Source organism: Pipistrellus hanaki (genome assembly GCF_964339955.1).
Source record: "Pipistrellus hanaki genome assembly, chromosome: 10".
NCBI classification, from domain to species: domain Eukaryota; kingdom Metazoa; phylum Chordata; class Mammalia; order Chiroptera; family Vespertilionidae; genus Pipistrellus; species Pipistrellus hanaki.
In genome coordinates, this window is record NC_140512.1 from 10,040,420 (window position 1) to 10,066,908 (window position 26,489).

At 43.6% G+C, this 26,489-nt stretch overlaps 1 protein-coding gene across 7 annotated transcripts in view; it reads left to right on the forward strand.

Annotated features, from left to right (window-relative positions):
• The window catches only part of BBS9 (Bardet-Biedl syndrome 9), a 283,053-nt gene that overhangs the window by 149,968 nt on the left and 106,596 nt on the right, over positions 1 to 26,489 (forward strand). The gene's annotated exons all lie outside the window — the stretch shown is intronic.

A 26,489-nucleotide genomic window follows, 5' to 3' on the forward strand; every position in this document is an offset into this window, starting at 1 on the left:
CTTAGGTCAGTTTTATTTGTTACTTTACTTAATACAGTCATTTTGTGAGGGTGGCATTATTGCTTCCATGTTATGGATGAAGAACTTGAGGCTCTGAGCAGAGCTAAGCAACCTGCCCAACGTCACAGATTCCAAAGGCCCTACTTTACTAACTCATGCGGCATTTTTATTTTAATCATTTCCAGGTGGAACATAGACATCCTAGGTTTTCTTTAGCAAAACTACAGTAGGATTAAAGAAAAAGAAGTTTCATGCAAACCCTTTGTGCATATGCATAGCATATATTTATGATCATCCACTCAGCATTCATTGCAAATACCCTATTGGACAGGTAACAAAATCTGGAGTGTTCCCCAAAGTATATATTATGTCTGAAACCCGGGTATCAGGGGAAGAGGCGACTTTGTTAATGTGTTGACTTTTACTGAAGTTCAGTTTTCTTTGCCGTCCAGGGCTAATGCTTATTGCATTTGGCAGAAAAGCGCTGGAAAATAAGTTCTCTTCACGTTATAAAAATTTCACGTACATTTGTTAGTCAAAGCAGGACTGATGGGTTGAACTGAATGAGAGGAAACTTAGACTTACCATCCGGCTTGGCTTGTGCTGTGATGCTCTCGTGTGTACCGAGATCTCTCCTCCCCATGTGAACACTGGCCCTCTGTTGTAGCAGGGGGGGGGGGAATGTTTACTAATCTGAGTGTTAATTGTGTCAGATGACATATGTGTGATGTAATGACTGATAGTCATTAATGGCCTAGAGAAGCACTTGGCTGATTTCTCTCTTGTGGAAAACAGGGGCTGTATTAGGCCTAATTTTAAACAGAGATCCCGTGGTTTGGTTTTGCTATTTGTTACTTTTTCTGTGCTTGAAACTTCCTCCCACTCTATTTATTTGTGTGGAATTGATACGTAAAAGTCATTTTCAGTCACACAGAAGTCTGAGAGCTTTTGGGTCTATGACTTTTCAAATGAGCATGATGTTGGCCGATCACACAAAGGGATATGTGATGAAACCCTTCAGAGGCCCGCATTCCTCCTGGCCATGGCAAGGAAAACACTGCTAATAGACCGAGAGGGGCGGCTCTGGGATGTGGTGATGGGGCTGCATTTGTTTTTCTTATACCCACTTACGAGCTAAAAAGAAATGTTTCTTGGAAGGAGAGAATAAACAGGTCTGAAGGGGGCACAGGAACTTCAGTCACATGTTTGGGATGAAGGGAAGAGGTACGTTAACAAAAGGATGGGATGGCAGAAGGAAAAGAGGGATGGTTAAGAAAAAACAAGGAAGTTTGTATATCTTTATCCCTTATTTCTACTCTTGGAAAATAGTTCACAAAGTTGTTTATTTATAGTATTAACCACTTTGGCAAGAAATTAGAAACCAGCTATTCGAGTTGGAAAATGATTAAGTTATTGTAGTTCTACTATTTGAAATGATATCATTTCATGTCATTATTTAAAAAACTGGAATAATAGAAAACTGGAAGTAGTTGAAGAAAGCAGGTTAATATATAGTAAATAAATAATGAAATGGATGTACCTATAATAGGTAGATGTGCAAAGATTTGGAAGAAATAAAAAAGTTGAAAATGGTATACATTTGTTTTAGATGACTTTATATTTTTAAACCATCTCCCTTAATATTATGAGCATAATTTGATAAGCATGAAAATAATTTTCCCCCACAATTTATGAATATACTTAATGCTACTGAACTATACACTTGAAAATAGTTAAGATGTTAAATTTTATAGTCTTTGGGTTTTGCTACAGTTAAAAGAAATAAAAACTTTTTGAAAAATGGGATATAGCCCAGCTGGTGTGGCTCAGTGGTTGAATGTCGACTGATGAACCAGGAGGTAAGGGTTCAATTTCCTGTCAGGGCCCATGCCTGGGGTGCAGGCTCAATCTTCAGTAGGGAGTGTGCAGGAGGTAGCCAATCAATGATTCTCATCATTAATGTTTTTATCTCTCTTTCCCTCTCTGAAATTAATAAAAATATATTTTAAAAAAGTAAAAGAAAAAGAAAAATGGGATAGAGTCCTCAACTCTTAGTTTTCATTGGTATTTTTGGAGGGAAATATTTCCTGTCTCTTATGTATACCTTAGAAGCTAATTTCTCTAAGTTTCTGAATGTGTGGAATTTTGGGTTATTATTCCATACTAGTAGCCCTGCGCATGAATCTGTGCACCAGTAGCTCGCTGCTGCCCTCTAGTAGCTCTCCGCCCACTGGCGCCCTGCTCTCCTTTAGCTCCCTCCTCCCCACCTCCCCATAGCTTGCTGCCCTGACCCCTCCTGTAGCTCTCTGCTACCCACTTGTAGCATTCTGTCCCATCCTCCTGCTGATCTGTGATCTGGTTGTTAGGCTGTCACCTTACACTTCACGGTGTAATGACCATTTGCATATTACATCTTTATTATATAGCTATGAGTTAGTTTATTCAGAAGAGAGCAATTAGATACCTGTACTTTGTACTTGAATGAATATAGGAATAGAGTGGGTGTTGTCTAGTTGACCCTAACCTCACTAGTCCCTTTAGGCAAATGAGAGAAGTATACAAAGTTCTTTCAAAATTATGTAAATTTTTTTTCATTCAGGTTAGAGTGCAACCTAGAATATTATCTCCAAAGTGTGTATGTTACTAGTACTAGTACATCACTGATGTATTCAGTATATATTAGTGTGTGTGGCTATATGTTCTATCCCAATAGAAGTAAATGTTTCAGGTGTGAGCCATATATATATAATTTTTAGTTTTCTAGTAGCCACATTCAAAAAGTAAAATAAAACAAGTGAAATTAACGTTACCATTTCAACTTGTAATCCAATAAAAATGATTGAGATATTTATATTTTTTCATAGTAAGTCTTGAAAACATGGTTTATTTTATACTTGCAACACATTTCAAGTGCTAAATACCCACCTGTGGCCAGTGGTTACCCTAGTGGACATTGTAGCTCTTGCTACAGATACCGTAGTTGTCAACTCACAATTTATATTGTTTCTTATAATGCCTCTTTTCTTGATTTTTAATTTCCTTTAGTCCTTTTCAATTCTTGTTTATGATAAGACTATCATTGGCCCAATGGGTTTCACTCACTGGATATGAATAGTGAGCAGTGGGAAGTACTCTTCTATGGTTAGGGGACTACCAGAAGCCTTCCCTTACATAAACCATGTATTCAGCTATTAAAAAAAAACCCCGAAAAGGTATGCTTTCCCTTTCAGGAGTACACCTGTGCCTTTCCCTGTCATCTCTTCTTCCCTCCAAGCACGTTACCTTTGCTTTTCTCTCTTGAAGCTCCCTTTTCGGCCTCTGGAACTTGTTTCCTGAGCCCATGCAGCCCAGTTGGCTCCCTTCTGCTAAATCTGTAACTTTCTGATAAGCCTTCTCTTAGAGTTTGGAAAAGAAGAAAAACACACATAAATTTGTTTCCACAGATTTGGGTCCTTGTTTCAGCTCTTCCTGGCTCCTTGATTTGGGGCATGCTGCTAACCCCTCTGAGCCTTGCTGCTTTAATTTCATCCTTGGACTCTTAGAATCTGTCTGAGAAGCATCCAACATGGTGCTTATCTTCTGGTAACATTCTCCATAAATATTTATTGTATCTGCATAATAGTTAGGGCAAGGGACTGAGACTGTCTGGTGGGTCAGCATTTCAGGAACAAATGGAGCCTTCGGGGTCGTCTAATGTCAGCCCTAGACTGGGGTGTGGCTGCTGACCCGTCACCATTGTGCGGTGGACTTCAATGATTGGGATCTAAGTTACTGGGCTTTGTGAGACTGAATTAGTTTTCAAACAAAATCTGTAAGTGCAAAGTATTATTATAACACTGGAGTTATGCTTCCCTGGGTTGAAGTATGTAGCACTAATTGACATTAATGGGTGTTGTACATAAATCAAAGGGAGAACAGACCTATTAGTGTATTAAAAAAACATTCTACTTTAATATCCATCTGGTATGCTTTACTTCCCTCGGGCATGCATTTTTTTTTTTTTATAAATTAAATGCATATTTCTTTTATCTGCATGTTCTTCAGTCAGTATTTAAGTATTCTGCTTGCTAGTGTTAGTTTGAACAATTCCCTAGGTTGTAAACTCAACGTTAGGATTTCGCTTTGGTAAGTTTATCAGATTCAGAAGTTTGATCACCTGTCTGATAGAAAGTATTCTAAGCCAAAGTAATCAGGGGTATGCTCCGGTGGGACAATTTCCTTCTATTTGTTGTTTGATCTTTAAAAAAAAAAAATTAGTCCTTTGAGATACACTCAGAAGCAAGATGTGTCTAATATTACAATAAAGCTATTTATGGGCCCATTATAAGGAAATGCAAATCTTATCTTTTTGTGCCAGTGATGAGAGAAAAATATATAAGTGGCCTCCAATTATCTGTAATTGTATAAAGTCTTCTTTCATGTATGTTATCTGTCTTCCTGTTTAATCCCATCTGGCACACTTATGCCTTTTGTATTAGTTTTCTGTAAATGGAGTTCTGAATGGTTTGAATTGTGAATTAACAATGATCACAATCCTCACATCCCTCCTCTCTACCTTCCTTCCTCCCCCTTCCTCTCTCTTTAAATAAAGGGAAAGGGAACCAGTTTCCTAGAGAGACCTAGGAGGATTAAAAGAAGGAATGTAGTCTTTATAAGAGTATCTGTGAACAGTTGAGCAGCTTTATCAGTCCTGCTGTGTGTTTCTCTGTGTATGAATAAATAGAGGGCTGGCAGTACGCTGAGTGCTGTTTGAATAAGGATAAATTGAGGTGGTATCTCTTTAAAAAGATATTTTTGTGAGACCCAACTGTATATCCAGGGAGAAGGTCATAGTAGGTAAACACAATTAAATTAAATGAAAAGAAATGAGCATTGGAATTTAAATCGATTTAAATATATTGTCACTCTATTTGGGAATTGTTAATAGAATTTTGTGCAGTAAAATCAGAAGGTACTTCACTGTTTTCCATGATGGCTCACACTCTATTTTTAAGTTTCCTTTTACATGATTTTCAAATCTCTTATAGCAGAATATTAGGTTTCAGGGAAATCCAACCTCCCCTCCCACCCAAACACTGGTTCTCTACCACCCTCTCCCCCCATCCGGGACTGGCTTCTGGCCAACACGTAATATTTTTGTTCAGTTGACTCACCAGTTAGAATGATGGGCTCAAAGGTCATATATGTTTGGAGATGTGTTTCCCATGGAAGTGATAGATTTTCACTGGGTCCTTTTCTTTTACCCCACCGTGGTGACTCAGAGTAGAGGTGTGTAAGAGGATCAGCCCTTGTGAAACTGAGGCCATGAATTCAAAAAAGCCCATGGATCCTGGTCCTTACGATCTAACAAGTCCACTGCTTGTCTGACACATCAGATAAGACTAACCTTGTCCATGTAATTAACTGTGCTTTTTCTTTGTTTTTGTTCTGCCCCATTCCCAAGCCTTCAGAAGACCCTTCTTGGCTCACTCTGGCATTCAAACGTTTCTGAAGACTTCAACCAACCTCCTTCTAATCTTAACCCCTACTTCTGCCAAACCTGCGTGCCAGGCGAGCTAGCCTATCCTAAAAAATCTCTATTAATGGATACATGCATACTGCAAAATTCACCCACTGTAAATGTACCACTTACTGATTTTTAATAAACTTAGAGTTGTGTAGCCATCATCACAATTGAATTTTTGAACATTACTGTTCTCCCCAGAGCTCCCTCATGCCCATTTACACTTACTTTCCTTCACCCTGAACACCAAGAGACTACTAATAGTCTACTTTCTGTCTCTTTAATTTGGCCTTTTCTGACATTTTATGTAAATAGAATTATACAATAAGTAGTTTTTTGGATCTGGGTCCTTTTACCAAACATAACATTCTTGAAGGTTAGCCGTGTTGTAGTGTGTGTCAGGGGCTTACTCCTTTTTATTGTGGAGTGGAATTCCATTGTGTGGGCACACCACGACTGTTTTTATCAGTTGATAGGCATTTGGGTTGTTTCCCATTTAGACCAATAAGTAAACAGTGCTGTTATGAATATTCATGTAATGTCTTTCTGTGGACATACGGTTTGGTTTCTCTTGGTAGATTCTTAGGAGTGGAATTTCAGGGTCATATAGTAAATGTATGGTGAGCTTTTTATGAAACTGACCAACTGTTTTTCTCAGTGTGGTATCATTTGATATTCCAACCAGCAATGTATGCGTGTTCCAGTTTCTCCAGCAGTTTCATCACCATCACTTGTAATTGTCTGTTTGTGTTTTTTTAAATATGCTTTTATTATTTTTTTTTTTAGAGAGAGAGAAGGGAGAGGGAAACATTGATGAGAGAAAAATATTGATCGACTGCTTCCTGCACACCCTCTACTGGGGATTGAGCCTGAAACACAGGCATGTGCCTTGACCGGGAATTGAACCGGTGACCTTTCGGTGCATGGAACATGCTAAACCAACTGAGCCACACCAGCCAGGGCTTGTCTGTTTTTTTAATTGTCGCCATTCTGTTGTCTCACTCTGGATATCTCATTATGATTTTAGCTCATTTTTCCTGATGACTAATGATGTTGAACATCTTTTTATTTGCTTGTTAGACTATTCTCTTTTGATCAAAATTACTCTGTGCATTTCTTTTATCATGCTTTTGCATATGCTAGTCTTACTACTTGAACCTCACCCTTCCCCACCAACCTCAACTCCTCTTCCTTTCTGGAAGCTTCCTTTTTGAAGCCTTTCCCTAATTCATCTTGCCTTTCCCAGTCATCTGTAACTGCTTTAAACATCCAGAGCATGGTGATTAAGGCTGTGTTGTGACATTTATATTCCACCTGACATTATAGTTACTTGACTACGTGTCTCTTTTCTCCTGGTGACCTGTCAGCTCTTGGATGACTAGCAACTGGAACTGTTTCTTTGCTCGCCCATCAGTGCATGAAACAGTGACATACTGGGCAAGTACAGGGACTGTTTACCAAATAGATTTGCAGAGAAAGGTCTATGTTAGTGAAGAGAGGCTTCATTGGCGAACAGTAAATGCAGATAGGCGAAGTAGACTCGCTCCATTCTGCATCAGCTACAGCAGGAAGCTTCCTCTCTCACTTTATCAGGGCCTTTCCTACTTGAAAACATGCTTCCAAGTTCAATTTATTTTCACATTCCTTGCTTGCAGGGGTGGGGAACGTGCATCCTGAGAGCCATGTATGGCCCATGAAACCATTTGGTCTGGCCCTGCCCAGGCATTGGGGATGAGTTAATCTAATGTTTGACCAAATGCAGCATGCGATTTTTAAGTTGATAATTTTCAATGGCCAGAGAATGATGTTATAAATATCCAAGTGGCCCTTGGCAGGAACAAAAGTTACCCATCCCTGCTGTAGGGCATGGACTCTACCAATGATCATTTTAAGTGATTTCTTCCCTCTTCCTATGAGTTTCTCTCTCTCTCTCTTCTTTCCTTTCCTTTGAGATGCCAACCATATCAGAGCACTCACTGTCTCTGTTCCTGTTGCCACCAGAAAACATGCCTCCGAGTTCATTTGCCTGAAATTCTGCTTCCCTTACTCCGTCCCTCTCCCATTGCTCTTCGTCAGTCAGCAGTCTCCTGGGGCCACTGCTCACCCTGCTCCTCCTCTCACTCCCAGGAGGCAGCCATCACTGCTATTGGTCAGGAAGGTTGAGACCCACAGGCCCGTCTCTCACACATCTCCCCAAGCCTCTCCTGTCTTCCTGTCTCAGAGGATGAGGTTCCTTCCTCTTCTTCGGATCCCTTTTTCACTTGACCCTTTTGACCTTCCACTAGCTGCTGGAATCCTAATTTCTTAGCTATTTATTTGGCTTACATATTTTCCATCTCTTCCTTTCTCTGTTCCTTCCCTATGGCCTATAAATATGCAGAAGTTTACCCCAACACTAGACCTGCCTCCTGTAACTTTTCCTTGTTTCTCTCTGAGATGTAATCTATACTTTCTTTCCCCCTTTCACACACATGTCTCATGAGAGCCGTCTACTTTTATTTTCTCTACTCTCTCATCTCCCATTTTATTAATCCATCCACTTTTTTTTTTTAAACTGTGATAAAAAACTACATCGGCTTAACCCTATTAACACATGTGTGAGTATGCTGTGTAGCCTGGTTAGCTGCGTGCACACTCTCAGACAGCAGATCTTGAGACGGTGTCCCATTGTATGACTGCAACTCTATACCCATTGCCTAGCAACTGCCCATACCCTACCCCTGCCTACCCCCCTCCTGGCAAGATAAGGGAGCCACATAGATATATAATCAGGCTCAGGATACTCCGAATTGCTTTAGACCTCGGGCAGGCTAGAGGCCACATTTGATGATGAAGCTGTTTTTTGTTTGTAATTTTTTGGTACAGCGAAGTGATTCAGGGAGTACCTTTGATATTAGCTCCATTTGCATAGTTTGAAACATCACATATTTTTTTTTTTTAAAAAAGACTTGTGTTGGCACATTTTTAACTTAGAAAAGAAGATAAAAATATGTAGGAGGTTAAATTTGGATTGTGCACATGCAGAAGCAGACCACAGAGGAATGTAAGATTTTTTTTTTTTTTTGGCCTTATGTACTCCGAGTATAATGCAGGCCCTATGTATACATAAGGGAATAATTAAACACAGAAATGCAGCCTACTTGTTGGCCAGAAAGGATGCCTGGAACATGTGGATAAGCTTGGATATTTGTCTAATGTTAATTGGAATATTGGTTTTCAGTTGAAGATGCCAAATCTTCAGAAAAGTAATTGGATTTAGCTTCCTATTTAGCAAACTACTTCAAATCCCCGAAGTATCCCACATCCGAAACTAATTTTTCTTGATTGTATCGAGTTTAGTCATGAACAGAACAAGGGTTGACATAACTTTTTAATATTTAAAATATTTCTTGACAAGGTTTCAACACTGTTGCTTGTCCACAACCGTATTGTTGGGTTCACCAAGGACAGATGAGATCTGGGTTCTGTGGAACCAGCTCTGCAGTTTTGCAAAGCCATCTCCTCGAAAGAAATCAATTTCTCCTTTTTCCCTGTACATTTCCATTGAAACCCAGATTTCGATCAGATTTCAAGAAACAGCACAAACTGGTGTATTTCTTATTGCTTTTTATATAAGCCTACATGTGTGCTTCATTTAACTCCTTTAGATTTAGCCCAGAAAATGTATCTTGTGCTGGTTCGTGAGTCTTGAAAGCGTTATTCAATCTGCAAATGTTTAATGTGATGTGTCAGAATATTCGGAAATAATTAAAAAACTTATTAGAAGGAATAGGGTATTTGATCATTGAAATTCATGGAGTAAGAGCTTCAGATTAAGGGATTGTACTAGCAAATATTTATTGAGCAACTACTATGTATAGGTTTTGTGATCGGAAGAGTTACATAAAGGTTTGATATGGCTCATAGCCTAATATTGATAATAATTACGAAGAGAGACAAATATTACCTCTTATTTTGGCCTTTTGTCATTGAGGATGATCACTTAAAGATCTGAAAAGATAAAATGGTGCTTCTTAAGAGAAATATGAGTAGATATATTATACATAATTTTTAAATGTATTTTCAGAAGAAAGTAATTTTCATTGATGTGAACAGTGACTAATAGGAGCTATATAGCTCAACAATAGATTATTCTGATGTATTTTTTGGTGATAAGACCCATCCTTTGTCATTTTCTTCCAGGACACCAAACTTTTATAGCAGATCAGTATTGTACTTTTCAGTTAATGTGGATTTTCAATCCATTTTAAGTCTGTGTCCAGGGTCGAATTCACTGCCAGACCTGACATTGTTCACTGCTGAGCCTCGCATAGAGCCCGGAGTGGCACACAGTAGGTGCTCAATACATATTTGTTGTTGGTCCTGCCCAGGGATAGTCTGCGTTTGTTTTAGGGAGCCCCTGAAGGCGTGCCTCATGTCTGCCGAGCATTTCCTCAGGGTCCGGGGTATTATTTTACTAATGAGATATGCACTTTACAACTCGGGTGTTTAGACCTTCGGTTACCATCCCACTCCTGGAGCTGAGCAATCTCTTAGGCACAATGGCAATGGCACCAGGAACGCTGCTAATCCTCCTTGCCACGACTGTGCTTTCATGGAGCCGGTTCAGGACTCCCTGTTTTGTCACTGTGGAATTTTTATGATCCCTTTGTGCTTAAAAAGCAATTATCATCCTGGAACAAGAGCAGGATTCATCATCTTGCGGGTGTTAAGTTGCAAGTGTTTGAAAGGTTTATGCTGTGTATCATTTGAGGTAAATTATTTTCCACATTCCAATTAGGTTTATAGTTCTTTGTGTAAACGCACTTTTCGCGAGCCTGAGCTCCAGGTTCAGCTGAGTCCTTCATCTGTCCAGATCTTTGTTGCTAGTTTGATAGCACTCTCCTTGAGCTTGGCTTTTAGCCTTTAAACACAATTTATCTTCTGTGAAACTTAAAGCTGGTGACTGCAGTATGTGATACAGTTTAATAGGGGATGTTAGGTAATAGTTGGATGCCCAGGGCCTAGGAAGGCAGTCAGCTCATTTTTTACTGTTAACTTGTTTTTCTGAACTCCTCACAGCTGACACAAGGTGATGAGTTAAACAATGTTTTCTTTAGCCTCTGATCAAGTATTGGTGCCGATAAAATGTGTTCCAATAGTAACTGTGTGGGTGCAGAACCAGATGTTCCTACGACCCTTGGTGCCTGAGAAACCTATAGACCTGCTTCTGCTCCCAGCTGTTAGGACTTCCGGCTTTGTCCTGGTGGAGATGCTGCTGGGACCACGAATGATGATTCACCCAGCCATTCCCTTATTACGAATTAGGTTGAGTCCAGATGGTGTGGCTCAGTGGTTGATTGTCGACCTATGACCCAGGAGGTCATGGTTCGCTTCCTGGTCAGGGCACATGCCCAGCTGCTGGCTAAATCCCCAGTAGGGGGCATGCAGGAGGCAGCCGATTGATGATTTTCTCTCATCATTGAAATTTCTATCTCTCCCTGTCTGAAATCAATGAAAATATATTTACGATGTTTTAAAAAATTAGGTTGAGTTAAATTTTTGTTTTGAACTTTTTTCCTTAAATCACATATTCTTGTAGACTCCCATAGCATGGAAATCCATTGGCAGGATTAGAACACCATTAGAAGGTCAAAGTAGAGGAATATATATATTTTATTGATTTTTTATAGAGAGAAAGGGAGAGGGATAGAGAGCTAGAAACATCAATGAGAGAGAAACATCTCTCAGCTGCCTCCTTCACACCCCCACTGGGGATGTGCCTGCAACCAAGGTATATGTCCTTGACCAGAATTGAGCCCTAGACCTCTCAGTCTACAGGCCAATGCTCTATCCACTGAGCCAAACCAGTTTCGGCAAGGAACATATTTAAGGCTATAATCTAAACGACCAGACTATTGCTAATTTTATGAGGTGCTAGGCCACTGGTAGCATAGCAAATGCAGGGGGAATCTCTACTCCCTGATGACACCTTCACTAGTAAGGACGTCACCATCCCGGCACCTTACAGGGGATCACCCCAAAATGTGCCTACGCAGTCCTGTTCTAGACCACCCAGCTCCACTGCAGACAGCAAAGAGCTGCATATAAACCAACACAGCGTACTGGCATGAGCAGTGAAAGACATGGCTGGCCATCGGCCCCTTACTTATGGCGAGGTAAACACCAACCCAAACAAAACGCAGCTTTTCTGAGCTGATGAGCACGAGGCAGTACCTGAATGGACCCGCAGTCTTATCTTATTTGGAGATTTAGGTCAGCTAGCAATTTCTCTGACTGCTTCAGGCCTGCTGATAACTCCATTTGCTGGGAGAGATCAGAATGGAAGGAGAAAGGACCCCAAACAGGATAAGTGATGATGGATTTTTGGTTGGGTTATACAGCGAAATGAGCTTAAGTGATACGCACAGAGAAGATTTTTACAAAAGTCTTTCAAAAACAGTCATACATGCTTTCATTTTATGTACCCTTTAAAATAATGAAGAATTCGCCGAAACCAGTTTGGCTCAGTGGTAGAGCGTTGGTTTGCGGACTGAAGGGTCCTGGGTTCGATTCCGGTCAAGGGCATGTACATTGGTTGCGGGCACATATATTTAAAAAATAAAATAAAATAATGAAGAATTATATTAAATACCATTATGGTAGAAATTTTGCATTAAAATAGAAAAATATAAAAAAAAAAAACACCCATCATTCCCTGTGAGCATTTCTCTTCCAGTTTCTCTCAGAGTGCATTATTGTAAAAATTGTCATCCTTGTAGAAAAGGATGCTTATAGTCCTATTTTTCCTCTTAATTTCATCTCAGGGATATTTTCTATGGCATTACCTATGTTATTATAACATCACATTTAATGCTACATAGGATGGCTTTGCCAAAGTTACTTTAACCAGTTTTCTGGTGTTGAATAGATGGGCTGCTTTGATGTCCTGATTTCTAGGAATAATGCTGCAGTGACATCTTTGGAGGTAAAGCTTAGTACGTTCGTGATCGTTTGCTCAGGATACATTTGCACACGTGGAAGTGATGGGCGGGCTTCCGTGGATCTGTAAGGGGTCCCGATACCTGGTTCCCTCCAGCAGCATACGAGAAAGTCCGCTTCCAGCATTTCTTTCAGCACTGGGAATTATCATTAAAACACACAAAAAATCTTTGCCAGTTTTATAGGTGAAAATGGTGTCTTCTGGCTCTAGTGTGAGTTTATAGTGTGGCCATGGCCCTGAAAGCTGTCAAATTTTGGGATGAGTTAGTCCCTCTGAGCTCCAATGTTATATGTGCCAATTACAGAACTTCTGCCCAGCTGGGGTGGCTCAGTGGTTGAGAATTGACCTGGTTAGGGCACGTGCCCGGGCTGCAGCTTGATCCCCAGTTGGGGGCATGCAGGAGGCAGCTGATCAATGATTCTCTTCATTGATGCTTCTATCTCTCTCTCTCCCTCTCCCTTCCTCTCTGAAATCAATAAAAAATACGTATTTTTTAAAAAAGTACAGAACTCCCACTCAATGCCCAGTTTCTCCGTGGTCTTATCCAGTTGGCCTCTGGGCCTGGTAGTGCACCAGCTCTTAAACACGCTTTCTGAACCCCCGGGCTGCGGGCAAACTGTAGTTCTCAGCTTGTATTGCTAATAGGTGTCTTCCTGCCTTTGGCTCCTACGCTCAGCACTTCATAATGGAACATTTTACAAAGCACAGTTTCCCTTTAGATGGAGGCTCCAAGTCCATTTCCTTTTGGAGTTTGCCTTGGACTTTGTCTCCTTTCCTTTCACCCCGAGAAGTCCCCCCCCCCACAGCCACTGGCTTCCACCGCGGGCTTCAGGGAGCCCCGGGCCTTCAGGGTAAAGGGTGGGAGGTCAGAACTTCATCCGGAGCGCCTCAGTTTTATTCTTCCTACATATTGGGTTTCACTGTCTATTTCATTTTTTTTTAGTGTGAAAGCGATGGCCCAGGTATGGTTAGAAGGGGCCTTGGGGGCTGTGTGCTCAGCCTCCCATGTGCCGAAGCCCTGCCTCACAGCCTTCTTGGTCCTGTGTGAACCTACAGGGCGCGGCGTGCCCTCTCCCCACCTCGCTCTGTGGCCTTGAGGAAGAGCATGGGGGAAAATTGATAGATTAAATAGAGAAGGTAGACTGGAGACCAGAATGGCAGGACACAGGCTTTATTGGAGGGAGGGTACCCCTGCTGGCTGCTTCCACACAGGTACCTTTAAGGATAGAGGGTGGGGCTTAGGGCACTCAGCACATGCTGATTGATTAGGGACCTAGGGACTTAGGAATCGGGGGCTTAGGGTATTTGGCAGGTGCTGATTGGTGGTTCAGAGCTCAGGAATGTCTGGCCGCAGGTGGGGTTTATGTCTGTCCATCAACTGAGAAAGGGAGGATCTATCAAAAATCACCTTCATCTTTGAGCCCACATCGGAATTGGCTAACACGGAGTTTTTATGGAAACAGTTACTTGTTGCCACAATTAAAAACCGGGAGACTTTACATTTAAAAATTTCACTATGGTTTCTCTTGACAAAGGTCCGAAATCCCAGCTGCACCGGACCTGCATCCCCCCGCGTGTCTGTCGGCTGTCCCCTGCCTGCGGTCCCGTCATCCACGTAGCCTCCACCGCCACTGTGTCCCGGCCCCTTTATCATCGAGTTAGTGCTGCCTTCCCCCTCTCCCTCCCATGTTATGAAGTTCAAAGGAAAGAGAAGCCGTTCTTTTACCCACATGTATAAAAATTAGAAAAATGAACGATAGCTGAGAAGTTATGTCCATTTTAGGGTTCAGAACCCTACACTGACCAGTACAGATCCCGGGGGCCCGTCAAAAGCCGTTGCCTGGACACTGCCGTCTTTCATTCATTCAGCAAACGTCTGAGTGCCCGCTCTGTGCCAGATCACGGAGCTGGTCGTCAGGGCCGCACAGTTCACAAGACAGTCATGTCACGTCCCCACCATCTCACGGTCTACACTCGAGTGGGATTTTCCTTGTTATCCCAAGGTACTGCTTATCAGAAGCATCTGACAGGTGGAAATGGCCACTCCAAGCCACATGGAGGCGGGGGAGGAGGTGGTCCATTGCCAATGCCACTGGCCCTTTCCCCTTTCATGGGGCTAGGAAGAAGTAGGGCATTTGTTTTTCTGATGTTCCTGGGTTTCCTTCCAGGAAAATCTGCCAGTCATCGTTCTTGCTCAGTATTAATTAGGGACCCCGGGCGGGGAGCTGGGGAGGGACACGAGACGTATTAGAAATGGTGGCTCTGCTCAGGCAGCTTCCAGGCCGGCTGGGGAGGCATGTGCACCCCACAGCTGCCATGGACACACAGCTGCAATGGACACACTTTCAGAAGTTGTGCACCTTGAGTCTAGTCCACAAGCTGTTTTAAACTGTCATTGTAAACAGCGTACTAACCCCTCATAAATCAGTTATTTTCTGCTAGTCTTTCATTTCCAATGTACACCATTATTTAGTTCCATTCTGGCATATAATGGGCTGGAAGAGTCTTTTGAGGACTGGTTTGTGAACTAATCACAATTTATAGTATTATCTCACTGGGGACATTCCTTCTAGGGGTTTAAACACCCGCTAATAAACATACGTGTGGAATGTCATCATTAGTTCACGTTGGACACTTCCCATTTTCGGAATTTCATCCTTCTAGATTTAAGGCTCTGCACCCAACCACACTCATGTAGCCCGGCCTTCGTGGGCACAGGAAGGCTGTTTTAGAGCAGCCCGAGGCTGCCTGGCCAGGAGGCCTCCTGCCCTCTTTCTCCCCCCGCTAGGGGTGGCTGCCTGCCATGCAGAGTGGAGAGGGCCTTGGAGGTTTTGTTCCAGCTCTAAGGGTGAAGCTTCTGTAACCACATAGCAGCATGTGTCCGGGGCCCGGGAATGAAGGATGCTTTAGGATCTGCCTCACTGTCAGAAAGGAGATTTTCTGGCAAATCAGAGTGAGCTTCCCTGTCAACCTTTAGAAGTCTTAGCACCGTTTGCTCTTTGTAACGGCTGATCATTCCTTCAGCCAGGCTCCTCAGGGATTTCAGGAGGGATCGAGGCACAGAAAAGAGAGCAGGCCGTGAAGGCGGACAAGGCGGTGTTTCTGCTGGCCTGAAGGCTGACCGAGGGGTGGCAGTGTGCAGGGACCGCGTCTGTCTCCTTCAGTCTGGGGCACATTGCCTGCCACAGGGCGGGGACCTCAGCCTTTACAGAGTGAAGGAATGAATGCAGCCCCCGCCCCCCGGGGGGGAATGTAAGATTAGCTCTCAGTATCTTGAAAGTTATAAGGCGCTGGCTCCTCTGGAGGCTTACTCAGGGTTTGGATTACAGATGGGGTCAGCAGAAGGTGATGGATGTGTTTTCACCCTGAGGACAAGGAACCGAGTCTCTGACCCTCTCCCCAGGGAGGCCGAGGGTGTGGCCGGGGCGGCGGAGTGGCTTCTTGCTCCGGCCTGCGCCCCATTCCTCTTGGTCAGGCTCTGGAGCTGGGTCACGGGGGTCTTTTCACAGTGGAAACCACTTCGCTCCATTAATTGGATGGAAACAAAGGCTGGCCCCGCGCCCCGCGGTTGCTGCTTTATGAGCGAGAGGCGCAGACTGCCTGTGCGCTCCCCGGTCTGGCCGGGGTGCCCGGGGCTCTGCCCGGAGAGCGCTTTATAGGCCCCGCAGCCGCCTTTCTGGTTGACTTCACGGGGCAGGAGGTGACGCCGCAGCGGCTTCTCGGCCCGGAACGCGTGGAAAAGGAATTCTGGGAACAGGCTGACAACCCCCCTGAAAGGGTTTTGATCTCTCCCCTCTTTTAAAAAGAAACAACAAACAAAACAGGCCGGTGAGGCGGCAGAAGGCAGTCTTTCATGTCGCAGAGTGTGGGTTTACTGCAGCGTTTAGTGGCTAATAATGCCTTTGACTTAAGGCAGTTAACAAGCATGCTTCGCAGTGTTACTTTTATTCTCGGCACCCCGCCTCCCCAGCACTTTAGCGAAATCCCATTATGCAATTGGGTGTTATTAAATGTTAAAAAGTTAATTTGTTCTGCATTCCATTAAAATTGCCCTCTCCCCCCCTTTTTTTTTCATGTGCACTGGGCCTTGCATCTTGCTTAAAACCTATAATTTAAGCTCACACTGTAGTCAAGTCTTAAGTAACCTTTTGCCCCTGGCTGCCTTAATTATTCTTCATCACGCACAGCAGTTCAGGAGGACTGTGGCCACAGGTTCAGCATTTGTTAGCTAATGAAGATATCTGTAGTTTAAAACGCAAAATGTGGGTGTAGAGTTTTGTTTTAATTAAGTTGTACCTTAATAATGAAGTAGAATGTACCTTTTACTGAGGAAAATAAGTCTTAAAAGGATTGCTTGCTTTTTGAATGCCATACTTTGGTTAAGACCAAACAGTTTAGTTAAATAATTGATGGAAATGAGGAGTTTATTTTTATTTAAAATATTAAAACATTTCCTCTTTAATATGTAATAGTTTTTAGATTAAAGGCATTGTCACCTTGGATAAAGATGCTTGGAGATTACAGCCTATATATAGATAAGCCCAAGCAACCGTTCAAATGTTTGACCAGTAGCTATGATGTGTACTGACTACCAGGGGGCAGACACTCAATGCACAGGCATGGAAACATGGAACAGACTGATGAATCTCAGAAGGAAGGAGGGAGGAGGGGCAGGAAGAGATTAACCAAAGATCTTATATGCATACTAGAGGCCTGGTGTACAGATTCATGCACTGGTGGGGTCCCTCAGCCTGGCTTCTGGGGATCAGGCCGAAACTGGCAGTCCAACATCCCCTGAGGGGCCCCAGATTGCAAGAGGGTGCAGGGCAGGCTGAGGGACCCCACCGGTGCCCGATTCTGTGCACCAGGCCTCTAGTACATTAATAAAATGTGAGACCAGATCCTAGTGGTAGTGTGGCAAAACACCTTTCATAATTTAATTTCAGGTATGTTAGATTTTTTCCTTTTTGTTTTTGTCTCTAAATAATAATATTGGGGATCAAAATTTTTGAGACCATGCTAAATATTCTCATAGCACTTGATTCTTTATTTGGCTTGCTTTCATTTGATAACCTGTATCTACCTTGAACATGACCGGGAGAGAGAATATTACTGACAATTGTAGCCGAGAGAAAGAGAGACGGGGGCGGGGGGGGGGTGGGGAGGGAGAGAGAGAGAAAAAGAGACAGAGACACGTGAAGGGCTTAGGATAACTTTGGATCATTTCAGCCTAGAGAATTTATATCCTTAGGTCACATAAAAAAAAGCAGGGGGATGGGGGTGGCAGAGGAAGAAATGAGTGGTCCTGAGAATAGTGGATTTTAGGAGTTGAAGGGAGTCTTAGTAATTTGGGTTGGTTACCTCCATTTACAGAAGAATAGAGAGAAGCTCCAAAGATTCAATGACTGTCCAGAGTCCTTCACCTGTAAGTGGCTGCGATGGGACAAGAACTGGCATCCCTGTGGCAGTTTGGTGGACTTGAAAGAGATTTCGGGGTCAGACTTCACAGTTAACCAATTGGCAAATGATTGAAGCTTTCTGAGCCTCAATTCCTCTTCTGTGAAATGGGGATAATGTCTCCTTTCGGGGCATTGTGTGATTTTGTGATATAATGGACTGAAGAGCTGGTTCAGTGCCTGGACCTTTTTAGTGCTCAGTTTTTATTTTTACTTTCATTTTATAATTTACCGTTGTATTATAGTAGGTCATTTCTGCTCCACAAGATTGTGACCATTTTGGCCCTGAGGTCTGGGTTTGCTGCCAGGCCAGCACCAGACACATGGGAGTAGCAGTGTGCAATTCGACTGCCTTAAAAAAAAAAAAAATAATAAAATAAATAAATAAATAAATAAATAAATAAATTTTTATTGACTTCAGAGAGGAAGGGAGAGGGAGAGAGAGATAGAAAATCAACAATGAGAAGAACTATTGATCGGCTGCCTCCTGCACTACTGGGGATTGAGCCTGTGAGCCTGCAACCCAGACATGTGCCCTGACTGGGAACCCAACTGTGACCTCCTGGTTCATAGGCTGACACTCAACCACTGAGCCACACCAGCCGGGCTGCAACTCCCCTTCTGATGGTACTGACGGAAGGTTCTGGCAGGGATCAACGCCGAGGCCATCCCACCCTTTAGCTCTGTGGCCTGTGGCCTCTTTTTGGACCGGGCAGCGGAGACATCCATAGAAAGGGCGATGAGGCTGAGGAGGCCGCTGCTCGCTTTTGCCAAAGAAATCTTCTACGGAAACTTCCCCGTGAACCCTCTTCAAGAGACTTATGCAGGTTATCAGTCAAGAGAGCGGGTCATTCCAGACACAGAGGCTAAAAAATAATTTTAGCAGGTACTAGTAAAAATTGAGAGTTATTTTGTGGATGTTGGGATTCCTGCCAGCATCTGTGCTTACAGCTCCTAAGACAGGGCTAAGGTGAAAGTTTTCCTCACTGCCCTTGGAAGATTCTGGAAACAAGTAGCCATGATGCTTTTTCATTGCATCTGCATTCCCGAGGTCTCTTTAAACTCTCTTCTGGAATCTTGGGCCAACACAAATTGATTTCCTTTTCATCGAAAGAGCTGAATGCTAAATGTTTTTTTTGTTTGTTTTTTAAAAAAAAATATTTTATTGATTTTTTTACAGAGAGGAAGAGAGAAGGATAGAGAGTCAGAAACATCCATGAGAGAGAAGCATCGATCAGCTGCCTCTTGCACACACACCCTCTCCCCCCACTGGGGATGTGCCCACAACCAAGGTACATGCTCTTGATTGGAATCGAACCTGGGATCTTTCAGTCCGCAGGCTGACGCTCTATCCACTGAGCCACACCGGTCTTAGCAGCATGCTAAATGTTGATGGCAGGTGTGTTTTGGGAGAAGGGGTAAACGTGAAAAGCCTGCCCGATGGTCTTCAGGCTCAGCAGGTGTCAGTCCTTGACTGTTTCCCAACAAACCGAAAAACTGCCTTAGTTTGGTTCGGGTTTTTATTTTCATTTTAAAAAATGTAACAAACGATGCTACAAAATGGGAGTCCAGTTAGGTACACCTGGGGGATTTATAAGATTGAAGATAGATCTCTGAATTTGTTTGGCCGAGATGAGAAAAAGACCTGTCCGTGAGGCGGTGCAAAACAAACGTTTAAAGACACGACCTCCGACCTACCCTGATCAGCCATCCCCTGCCCAGCTCTCTGTTAATACGGGAGCTAGTGGTCCCTGCGGGGAGTGTTTGTACACTGGGTCCCTTTGATTAGATAAAGAGTATTCCCGTTTACCCAGAGGAACGTGCAAACCTCCGTGAGCACGTCACAAGCAGATGTGGCAGTGACCTCGGGAGGCGTTCTTCATTGATCGCTCTGTACGGAGCCCGGAGTCTGCTCCAGCAGAGAGCAGCAAAAGCCAGTGCTTGCACATGTGCGCTTCTCTCCCCAGTCTGCGGAGTGGAGACAGAGAGGAATTTTGGATTCAAACAGTGACGAGAACAAACAATCGAGGTTCTGGAGCAGCGCTCCCGGGTCCTGTCGGGAGGCTCGAGTGAGCCAAGCTTTCCTTACCTTCCTCAGCAGCACCACCTTCCCTGAGGAAGGGAATGTGGGAGCCCCGGGCAGCATAAGCCAGCACGGCCTATCTCATTCCCCTTCCTTTGAACTAGAACTCCCAAAAAGCACTACCTATCAGACTTGTTTGTTAGAAAGTATAGGTAAGTAAAGAGAAGGAAATGAAAATAAAAATGACCCTCACCCCCATCCCTCTCCCCAGAAAGAAATAACAATTTTAAAAAATGTATTCTAACACTTTGCTATTTTAATTTGTTTTTAAGAATATGTTTTTACTGATTTTAGAGGGAGAAAGGTAGAGAGATAGAAACATCAATCTACTGCCTCCCGCAGGCCCCCGCTGGGGACTGAGCCCACACCCTGGCATGTGCCCCGACTGGGAACTGAACCAGTGACCTCTGGGTTCATGGGTCGATGCTCAACTACTGAGCCACACTGGCTGTTCAAAAAAATCAGATTTTAAATTTAGCACATATCCTTCTAGATTTGTGAATGTGTTGTTGTATTGTGTGTAGATATAAGTAAAAAGATTGAAATGTTTTTAAATGGGGTCCTAAGGCATGCCTTCTTTGGAAAGTTCTTTTTTTTAATGTAAAAAAAATCATTAACAAGTGCCCTGTCAATATATGTAGTGATAGCTACTATAGCTCCTTTGTAAATCCGGCTCCGTTAGCTACCAGCAGTTCCAGTAACACTTGTACGGTGTGTTTCTGCCTTTCAGACACCGTGGCACGCTGCTTCCCAGTAACATGTAGCTCGCTCATTTTGCCGCGTGGGTAAATATTATTCCGGTGCAGACCGCTGTATATTTGATGTGTCCCACAAGGAATAAATATTTACTGTGGCAGGTCGGCCGATTTTTCTTTCTGTGGGTGATTTATTCTCAGAAGCTTCTCTTTCGAAGGCTCTGGGAGAGAGGGGGCTTTTTTTTTTTCTTTTCTAGAATGTGATCATACCAGTGTAGTGCTGATAACTTTAATTTGGTTATTTTAAAAGTATTGGTTAAGTAGGACCACAGATGCCCAACTTTTCTTGCTTTCTGTCTGTCATGGTCCTGTTACTTCTGATGTCCTACTTAAGTTTCTGCTTTAAAAGAATAATAATTCCCTCTGCCGACACCATGATAATCTAAGAAAAGAAGCATATCAGGTTATACTTGGCTTTTCATAAAGAGAAAAGCTGATTATCAGAGAACTGAGACAATTTTTATCAAGTTTTTATTTTATTTTATTTTATTTTTTTTTATAAAAGTGATTAATAAATATTAGCTATTCAAGTTTGTATGGAGCACCCCTGTTGGAATGCTGTCTGACATACGGATATTTCTGAAGGAACCCTGACTGGGAAGGGTGATCACATCAGGACCCTCCCATCGGAAGCAGGGCCACCTGCCGGGAAGGGCAGCTGTCTGGAGGAGGGACGGGATCCAGACCTGGTTGGCCCAGCAGCAGGGAGCCCCGAGGGCAGGAAGCCGGAGCCAGGTTAGAGCCAGGATGGGAGCTGCCCGCTGAGGGCTGAGGTGTGGCAGGCCCGGCGGTGGGTAAGTCTGGCTGCAGAGGCGCTGCTGTGGACTGGATTCCGTGCCGGACATCTGCTCCTGGGGCGGGGGCAGCCAGGCTTGCAGGGACGCAGTGGGCAGGTACACCCTGCTTCTCGTAGCTGGCAGGGGCTAAGGGTCTTTTATGTGGTGTGTAAAGAAGATGCAAACCTAGAAAACAAGAAAAGCATAAACGTATCTTGCACCATTTTAGCAACACTGCTCAAAGTCGTAAACTTGAAAAATTGTAGGCGCTCTAGGAAATAAATTAAAGGGCTGGACATATCACTTTACAAGAATGAGTATGTCAGGACATTTGGAAACCAACTTTAATTTCTGGTCTTCAAAGATGAAACTTGAAATATATTCTTTCAAGACTCAATGTAAACCTCCCCTAAACAACTTGTAACTGGGGTAAGCAGCCACCAGGGGGCAGTCACGACTTGGTTAAAAATACATGTGTGACCAGTAAAAGTATTCTCTTTGGTGAGCATTAAAAGAAGTAATACCTCAATCAATAAAGAAATAAAAAAGAAGCACTTTTACTCAATTTTTGAAATACAGCAAGTCAAATAAAAAGAAAGTTCAGTAAAATTTATAAAACAGTTTCTTGATGTGGTTCTTTCTTTAACTCAGCTAAGTGGCTTTTTTTTTTTTTTTTTTTTTTTTGCTTCAGCCTCTAGCTTCAGACTGTCTGACTTGACTTTACCTGAGGATGACTTTTGCTGTCTCATCACCTTGTAGCTAGAAGCACTCACACATACACCGTGCATATGTATTCTTTAAAATTTGATTTACCTTTGGATTCTGTGCTTAAAGAACAAGTGACTGCAGGAAGGTGGCATCTGGAGAGCGGGAGAAAACTCGTTGCCTCATCATTTCAAAGGAGCAGCGAGGAGGCTGCGCTCTGCTCTTTTTTCCTTTAAATCCTCACCCCAGGATGATTTCCCCATTGATTTCTAGAGCGAGAGTGGAAGGGAGGGAGGAGGGGGAGAAAGAGAGAGAGTAACATGGTGAGACAGCACGTGCCCCTACCGGGACTGGGGAACCAGCGACCGAGGTATGTGCCCTTCGTCGGGATTCAGAATCGAACCCTCGACCCTTTGGTGTGTGGGCCAGTGTTCTAACCATGGAGGAAAACTGGCCAGGGCTGCTGTCTGTTCTCATGCAAAGGGAGAGCCACCCTCAGCACAGCTTCCTGCCGCCAGCTAGCTGTAGCTTGCCACGGACAGCCTCGGACCCGGAGCAGCTAGTTCTGAAACTTGCCTTGGGTTGACTCAGGAGCATCTAAGAATTCTGATTCCTCACCCCACCCTGGATTCACTGAACTTCAAGAGAGAAGGGATTTTTTTTTTTTTTTAAAGGTTCCGTGGTGATTCTGACGCAAAGTCCGGAGAAATGATTGGCAACTTTCTCTCTCTTGTAACTCATGAGAACGATGCTAGTAAGACAAGTCCTCAGGACTACCTTAAATTTTTGTATTATTGTGCTCTAGCTGGTTTGGCTCAGTGGATAGAGCATCGACCTGCAGACTGAGGGTCCTGGTTTTGATTACAGTCAAGGGCACATGCATGAGTTCTAGGCTTACTCACCAGTGGAGGTATGTAGGAGACAGCTGATCAATGATTCTCTCTCATCATTGATGTTTCTCTCTCTCTCTTTCCCTCTCCTTTCCTGTTGAAATCATAAAAAAATATTAATTTTTTTATTATTGAAAAATATCTACAAATAGTGCATGAAATCAGGTGTTAATCAGAGGTTTTGACACAATGTTGCAAAAAATTTTAGTCTGAAAATCACTCTTGAAGGAAATTTCTTATTGGGGTGTTTCTTTACACCCATGGCTCTATAAATTTGCTTTTAAAATTTTGGAATGGAGATGTACTTTCTTGCTTAACTGCTATTCAAGAAAAAGCTAGGAAGCCAGAGAAATCAAAGTTTTTTACAGCTTGACTTAAGGATTTGGTCACTCTAAGGGTAACAGTGTGAGAGTGTATACTCACCATCATGTATGGTTAAAAAAAAAAAAAAAGCCTTTTATGATTTATTTGGCATAAAATAAATATTTTGTGAGTGTTCATTAATCTCTGTAAATTGTGAACTACAGGGCAGGGTGGAATTGTATTATAGACAAGAAACAGAGCAATGAGGGAGAAAAGCTTTTATTGAAGGGCATTCTCGCCTCCTGGACTCGAACAGAAGACCAGATGATTTTGCTTTTGGTCACTTTGTTATCCACCATCCTATATAATAAAACCCTAATATGCAAATTGACCGAACAGTGGAATGATTGGTCACTATGATGTGCATTGACCACCAGGGGGCAGACACTCTACACAGGAGCTGTCCCCTGGTGGTCAGTGTGCTCCCTCAGAGCCTAAACTGCTGGGAGTGGGCCTAAACGGGCAGTCAGACATCCCCCGAGGGGTTCTGGACTGCAAGAGGGCACAGGTCAGGCTCATGAATACCTCTCCCCTTCCTGCCCCCCCCCCCCCCCCTGCCTTACACAAATGTCATGCACCAGGCTTCTAGTTCTGGTATAATTGGAGAGTTGGTCTTCCTTCCTCAACCCATGCCTGAACTTAGAAACTGGTTATTGACCCAGGGATTAGCATCTTCTCCTAGACAGCTCTGCTCAGGAGTTTATCATCAATTAATTCAAAGCAGGATGATAGCACAAACAGGCACACTCTTGAGAGCAGTGCAGCCCAGTGGTGGGTGTCTCGTAGCGACAGAGGCCAACGGGCCTGCCAGGTGTCTCCTCCAGAGGCCTCGGGAGCACACGAGGTGCCCCATGGGAGGAGCTGGCAGAAGCAGCGAATGAAGAAAGCTCTTTCGGGACCTGCTCAGGCCACCTTGGCATGGCCTTGGCTTTGACACACCAAGCAGGCCTCGGGTTTTGTTTTGATGTCGAGCTTCAGATAATTAAACCAATGTCTTCGGCCTCTTGCTCACGAGAGCCAGCTTGACCTTTCGGTGGCAGCCCCGTGAAGGGAGGAGGGGGAAAAAAGAAAAGAAAACGCAAACACAGAGACTTTGAATTAGTTCCTCTAAACAAACGGGGAACTAATTTTTACATTAAAAGAAAACTTTCAAAAAGGAAGACTGGCTTTGAGTAACATTTATCCAGTGGAGATGAAAATAAACCCAGGGGTTCGTCAGGCCGGGCTTTGTGGAGTAAAACACTGGCACCGGGGGAATGGAAACAGTGCATGTAGGAAAATGTACGGTAGTAGAATCAGAGAAGGAAAACTCGCTCGTCGTGACCTGATGTTCCTACGACCACACCAGCCGCTTGTTATAGGAATCCAGTGTTACCACAAAGAGGGCCTGTGGGTGCCGGACGGAAGGGCCGGGACGCACCGTGTGCCAGCGCGGGCCGAGCACTTTCCCCACATTATCTCGGTTATTTTAAGGGCTCATTTGCACAGAGGGACCCTGCCGTCTTTCTTTATTTTCTTGCTTTCACTAACTTAATACTTTAAAAAAGCATTTCTTTGTATGAACACTCCCCTGTGGACCTGGGATTTCAGGAAACAAATGGGAAAATGTTAGCTAACCTTGAACAAGGGAGAATGATGGTATTGGGCACACGGCATTCCCCCTTCCCAGACTTCCCAAACCGCGATCCAAGGAATCCTCTCCTGGGAGACTTTCATAGGTGTTTGGTGAAACGTGGGTTTGGATGCTGCATTCAGTATCCTCCCGTTAGACGCCCATTGAGCCACACTGGGTTCTTAAAGGCTCTGACAAGTCCTTCTCTAAAGAAACTTAAAAAGGAAACAAAACTGGGTTTAATATTTCTCTAATTTAAGCACAGAGTGCTGTGTGTGTGTGTGTGCATGTGTGTTCACATGTGTGTGTGCGCGTGTGTGCATGCGTGTGTGTGCAGAGGGGACACGTTCCCTGAGAGCCTGGCTGGTGTTGGAGACAATTCTGCACCGTGTCTCATGTCTCTGTACATCCTGCGAGCAGAGGCACTGCCTGCCTTTGGTCTGGACTGTCTTTTCAAGGATATTTTTACAGGGAATACCAGTAGCTGTGGGGCATAGAGCTAGTAGCTCACTCCGGAGCAAAGGGAAGATTGGTTGTTGTCTAGTACAATAAAGGTAATCGTTCCTTACCGACAGCTAAAAAAACGTTCAGGTTCCCATCTCTGGGTTCTTCTCCCGTCACCCAGTCCAGTGCGTGTGTGGATGTAGGCGTTCCCTGGCCCATTTCACATCACCTGTGGGAATTTGGGCCTGGGAAGCAGGACAATGCTGACATCCTGGCCACTGCTCTCGCTGTAATACAACCCTTTGCCTCTGGGCCAGGAGTCTTGAATCTTCTGCAAGCATCCGTGACACTATGCAGATGAACTTGTTAGTTAGTAATAGGGTAAAACCCTAGACTATTGACAACTCTTCAGAGTTAGGAAATGCTGCCATATATCCTTGGAGATAAATGGGCATCTCTTCAGGTTAGATATATCTACTGGCTGAGTAGGCTAGGCTAGGGTGGGGTGAGGGCTGGGGGAAGGTGATGGAGAAGGGGAAAATAGCGGGTTACAAACATCTCCAAAGTCAAGCACCTTCCAAGTGCTGTGGAGTATTGCAACATCTCCCTGCAATGCTGCTGCTCTGAGCCAACTAACCTCAGTTCCTATTGCTCTCCTTTTAGGCTTTCTTTTTTTTTCAGACAGAAATACATTTCGCTATTGTTCTTTTCTGTGCTTCATTTTCCCAAGTGTAGCATTTCTATTTACATAATGAAACAGAGTGGTGGCGGTCATTAGTACTGCAGCTGCTGCAGATTTGGGGAAAGAAAGGAAATGCACATTTATGGGGCACCTATTGTATACCTGGCCCTGTGCTGGTATAATCTTCCCTATAATCTTCCCTATCACTCAGGGTTTTGGTATTATTATTATTATACTC